Below are 6812 nucleotides of genomic sequence, written 5' to 3'. Positions count from 1 at the left end.
TTTGGGACGTTTGACATTAAAAAAGAACTATAATCCTTAGTAGGCACACAAAGTTAAATAACTTAAAAATTACAATACAGATACATTAACATTTCAAAAATTGATCTTTTTAAAAATATACAGAAAAAGGGTAATTTTTATTGTGTCTGTCACTGGCATTGCTTTAATTAGAAGATAAAATACTTCAATCTACAACTTTATATGTGGTTGTTTGAAATAAATTTAAATTAGTCGATACTTCGAGGCAGTAAAATCATTCAGAAAATTACTTGAATTTTTACTTTGAAGATATTTCTATTACCATGTTCTTGATGATACGATATAATTTAAAAAATAGTTTGGCTCTTTATATAATACTATTTATAGATAGTTAATAATTAAATTGTATTATGAAATAATAATTTTTAACCATCATTATAATATGATAGATGCTATTTTTTTTTGATAAAGATTAATTCAGCCTACTAATAAAAAAAAAAAACAAAAAAGTATATTGGAATACCTTTAGAAATATTTATACACTGACAAACCATCTTCGCATTTTTCGTTGTGCAATGATTTATCGTTAAATTCCAAGTATGAAATATTCATTACAATCACATACGATGAGGCATACTCAATACATTTAGTAGCTAATAGCTCGGTTTTTTAATCTTATTTTTTCAGCAAAATGATCAAAATTAACTAAAAATTCGACGTTAAAGTTTTCGATATTCGTTTTGTTGGAGTACCTCATTTAATAATTATTATGGAAAAAAAAAACTAAAAATTAGATCCTTGTACTAAAAACTAATTTAGATTTTTGATGATATTCGTAAAAATATAATATTTTTTTATTACACTTAGCGGTGTTATTAGTGCAATTTAAAATTAGCTAATTTTTCGTAAACCAATATTTCAGCTACCATTATTCAGATGTTTTAAAATAATAATTTTTTTCATACTTCAGTTTTAGGATGCCATTAATTTTGATGAAATAAATCTATAAAAATAACTATTATTAATACCATCATAAATATTAAAGAGCTTAACATGATCAATTTGTGTATAAATCTGAAATTCAATTGCATACATTTTGTTTTTTTTTTGTTTTTTGAAATTTATGTGATACCGAACTTTTTGGACACATGATATACTAACGAGATAAAAATAAATAAATAATTCGGAAAATGTTTTGGTTTTCTGATATATTTGATTTTATCACTGCACAATTGACAGACTTGAGATTAACGTCGTCGTTTCGTTATTATATTGAGTGTGAGTGTGTGTGTGTATGATGAACGATAGGACGCGAGGTGAAGCAAATCGAAAAACATTGATCTCCTTGCTGGTCACATACTCACATACATACATACATATATATATATACATACACACATATATATATATATATATATATATATATATATGTATGTATGTATGTATTACGAGTTCCGACGTGTCGTCGTCGTCGACTACATAATATAAATGTACCAGCAGCTCGTAATGGATGAAAATCGCAAACGACGGAGGGATCGCGGTGCCGCCGATGCCAAATCGTCGTAAATTCTGCCGGGCTAAGCGGAAACATGATAACTCGACTCTAGCAGGTTAAAATGGAGATTACCATCTATAGGGGTAATTTGGGCGGTGAATTCAATTGATTTTTAAATAACGCTAAAAACGTATAGTACCCAAAAACCGTTGGAAAACGAAATTTAAAAAAGTGAAAATACTCAAAATTTCAAAAAATTAATTGTGAGTACAACTGTAGGAATAAATAATAATTATGAAACTAAACAATTAAGGTAAAAAAAAAAAATGAAGACCAAATAAGGTATTGGAATAACGGTTTTTTTTTATAAAGCTTAAGTACCACTGTCTATTATATTTATTCTACACGTAAGTACATATGTTATGATTAATTACTGTTGTATATACTTAATGAATGTTGAAGCGTTGAAGTAGCTGATTTCTCGTCGTACTTAACAGTAAATGATTTTAATATTTTTAAGTGTGTTCCTCAAACACACATTTAACCCCGACTCACCTCACTGCTACATATCACCATGAAACTAGTAATATTATATGTTCTGCGTGACGATCGACGAGCTTGTATAATTATAATTATTCATATTACAAAGTACAAATAAAAATGATTTGATTTAATATTTTCAGTAAGATATGTTCTATATTTGTATGATAGCCTGATTAAAATAAAAAAATAAATACTTAAATTGTAAATAAAATTTAAATTAATTTTCATATTGAACATTTGTAAATCAAACATAATATTAACATTAGTATTACTAGATTCTCTTCGAACGGCCAAACACGTTTGTACATTTTTTTATTACTTTTTTTATAGTATAGCTATACCTAAAGTAAGGGAGAGTGGACATAACAGTTTATAATTATTGACCAGAAAAAAAATAATAACTGAAATATTTTATGTTATTTATACAATAATATTACATTCATTAAATAGTAATTTTTATATTATTGAAAATCCATTTTTTTTACATTATTTTTTACTATTTAAGTATTTGTATTTCTTTACTTAAAATTACAATTATATTTTGTAGTTAATAACAATAATTTAACTAAAATAAAAAAAATGTTAATTTAATTGATATTTATTTATGTAACTTAAAAATGTGTAATCATATTTGAATTATCTTATATCATGATACATTTAAAATAATTAGATAAGGTATTAAATACTTATCGCCTTAAATATATTCAGTGATTAGAAAACAATTAATTGAAAGAATATAACATTATCTTAAAAATAAATCTAATTTAGCAAATGTTTTGCTTATTATATTTTGTTCTTTATTCCCCTTGATATATAAACATTATAATATGTTGTATATTATAATTATAATTTTAATTATTTGATCATAAACTATATACGTTTAATTGTATTTTAAAAATAAACAGATTATTTTAGATAATTCAAGATAATTTTGAAATGGATTGGAAGTCGACATGGTTTATAAAATATCTTGTAACACCCAGTTTAAGAGGTGGATGTTTGAAATTTTAATACAGAACTTCCACAAGTTTTTGGTCACTCTCTTACTTGGTATTAAAAAAATGATTTCCCGAAGTTTTTTGTAAGTTATTCAAACATTAAGTTGTCGTAGTTAGATATATTTACGAAATGTTCATAATATCTTGTGAAAGTTTCAAAACAAAATTCAAACATTGGTGTGCTGGCGTGATGTATCCCAGATTAAAAATATATTTAAAATATTTAAAAAGAAAAATTCAACGGAAATTTGTTATTATAATACACCTGCAGTTGCGGACTTTGAAACAAACGAATTAACAATAAATCAATAAATACAAAATAATAAGTATATTATTGTAAACCATGTCGAAATAGCCGGCTAATCATTAATATACTTAGAGCATCATTTGACCAAACCAGTGTGCTTCTTGCGTAACGGTAACCTGTAGTTTGTACGGCTAGAAAAACGCAAAAAAATTAATCTGTGTGAATATTGTCTAAAGATAATATTAAATACCGTGGTGTAACCGAAAAATCTTTTCTTTGATAACCCTTCTAATCTTGCACCATTGAGTACCTACGTGAACAGTATTCAGTGGTTGTACTTGATATACATTATACGTGTACAATGTATACATGCATCTTAGTTAGTATGCAATAGTTTTAATTTTTTTCACAAAATAAGAGAAAATGCAAGAAGTTCAAATATTTTACGAGAACAGTGTTTCCACGGTCTGGGCCCCAGAACAGATTTAGAATAATTTAGGTCTTTAGAAATATGTTTGTTTGATGAGTAAAAAAAAGGGTCTAAACCATGGGTCACCAAATATAAAAAGAATAATTCAATCATAATAATAATCTAATATTCTAAAAGCACACGAGAAAAAAATGCCTTTCTAAGTTCCCACGGTTGAAAACTGTAACCGTATCTCGACAGAATAAACATACGCACTTGCCTATAGTATAAAATAAAATAAATATTCTATTCTCCCATTCCCAATAAATAAAACGATGAGTTTTTCATTTGCAATATTATTTGTATTCACTTTATTGTTGCAAAACTTTAAAATCTAAATAAATTCGATAAAAACGAAAATATGCGGAACATAATAATATACAATTATACACGTTATGCGGATCGCGACTCTAATCGACAGTCGATTCATAACGGACAATAATAACTATTCCGACTAGATAATAATATTATCACGATTAACCGACAATTTTTAGAATACGATATGATTATTTGTATTATCCGATTATTATTTATTACGCGATCGACCGATAAAAGTAAAATTAATATTTAATACCATCGACTATTAAATCCCCGGAAACTGGGTCGACGACCGCGGTCTTTGGTGGGGATGGGGAGGGGTGAGATTTGGACGGCGTAATTCATCGAAATACTCAACTAGGTACATCACAATATTATAGTGTCAGCGCAGACCTCAAACCGTCGTCGTTCGTCATCAGTCATCACATCATTAATATCGTTTTGGTAATAATAATAATAATAATAATAATATCGAATATTGTGATCAGCGAACAGATTTGCCACGAATTCGAACGTTTCATCGTATTTTACACGGAATCGAATGTATATTATGTTACTGCGAATGTCCGCAATTGGTGAGTGCTGACAATCGCCTATAAATGTCGACATACTCCTACTACATATTGGTGAATGTTGAAAAATTAAAATAACATAGACATGTAGGTAGTACTAGTGGATGTTGACATTTACATTAGGATTTTGGTCATTATTGTTAACACGGTTTTGGTTAATGTTGACATGGGTTACGTATTTGCACATAATATTATATTATTATTATTTATATTTAGACAATAATATAAAATAGAAATGATATGATGTTGTTATAAATATTAACTTTTATTAATTATGATTATTGTCGTTGAACAATATTATACCTGTAATTCAAATTATGATTATTTTGCCATACAAAAATTATTATTTTAAAAAAAACGGCGAAAATTGTTCTATTTATTGCAACGCGAAAAACTATCATGTCACATTTTGAACTGCATAAAATGCCAATACATTTATACAACCACACTTTTTTGTAGTGTGCTTTGTCTTGCAATTGCATCGTGTAAAGGTAGGTACTTACTAAAATATTAGATAAGATCAGATTAAATAACATCGGCATTACCAACATTCATCAATATCGTTATATAAATGTCGACATTCGCTTGTAAATATGTTTACAAACAGTACAAGTATGCCAACACCAACGACTTTGGTGTATGACGACATTAACCGGTGACGGCCAGCACTCGCCGATTGCGGACATTCGCACTTCGCAGTAACATACGTATACGCGACATTATTGTGGCGGGCGATACATCAATATAATCGCTTATATAATAATAATAATAATAATATCGTTATTGTTATTTATCACGCGTGAGCGGTGTTGTCGTGCGGTTCGCGTTTGGCGGATAACGAAACTGAATAGTAATAATAATAACAACAATCGTTCATCGGCGGTGGTGCGCAGTGGCGGGGCGAGGAGGTAACATTTATATGTGGGCGAAGTACACTTAAAGAGGACATTTTTAAATTTTTTTTAGTAAACATTTTTTTAAGTAACAACAGTTGTTTGATAAATATTAAGATTTAGAATTTTTTAAAACAATACACTTTTGTATAGACACTTCTCCCATATTTCTCTATGGTTAATTATAAAGCCCTTTAGAACGCGAGGCCCTTTGAGGTGCGAGGCCGTGGGCAATGGCCCACACCGCCCACGCCTAGCGCCGCCACTGGACTGGTGCAGGTGGCGACGGAGTCAAACCGAAGAAGAAGAAGAAGAAGAAGACGGGCCAAGAAACCGCGGAGTGGTCGCGCGAATTGGCACCGCGAACAAAGTCGACACGGCGAGCCGTGCCAGGTATATTCGCGTTTCGCGTGACCGTATTTCAATGACATATAATAATAATATTATTATATTATATTATTTCGCGATCTCTGCGCGCCCGAAATAATGTGCCACCGCTGCAAAAGGGCGAGAGAGAGAGAGAAAAAAACCATAATAATATTGTATTAACGGTCTATGTATATATACACACGGCCGACTATATTGTTGTGCGATATTATTATTAATTATGACGTACGGGCGCCTACTGCACGGCCGCGTACAGTAGGTATTTCGAATAAAAGGCGCGCGCACAAAAGAGGCGAACAATGATGATAACAATGTAGGTATTATTTATACATTATTTTTGTTTTGTTTTGTTTACTTTTTTTTCCAAATTGCTTTATTGTTATTATATTCACACCGATCTGACCGCGTGTTCGACACGTCGGAAACCGCGATGATCTGCTGATACCCGGGCCCGACTGTATAGGAGCGACGGTAATGACGATGACGATGATGATGATGACGATGATAACAATAATAATACGTCGTAACGATAATATATAGTTGTTATATTATAATATGGTTATTGTGATAATTTTTTTGAAAATTCGAAGCTCCGCGCGTTAATATTGCTATAGTGCGACGATATCGTGTTGTTATTATATTAGAGTATTTTGATATTAAATACTAAATAATATTATATTATACCGCATAGAGCCTATAACACAAGTATAGAGGCCGACGACCTGGCACACCCAACAACACTCGTTATATATATCTAATCGAACGGCGTTGAAACGTGCGCGTGTCTGTGCCGGCACCCTCGACAGCGGACTCGCAGTAACACTACCCGCCTTCTCGTGAGTGTCAAAAATGAGCAAATATTGACTTATTTCTCTGTGTAGTAGTTCTAAAACAAATGCCTTACGAGAGGA

The sequence above is a fragment of the Rhopalosiphum padi genome, chromosome 3 (genome assembly GCF_020882245.1).
Source record: "Rhopalosiphum padi isolate XX-2018 chromosome 3, ASM2088224v1, whole genome shotgun sequence".
In the NCBI taxonomy this organism is placed as follows: domain Eukaryota; kingdom Metazoa; phylum Arthropoda; class Insecta; order Hemiptera; family Aphididae; genus Rhopalosiphum; species Rhopalosiphum padi.
This window is presented reverse-complemented; position numbering follows the sequence as displayed.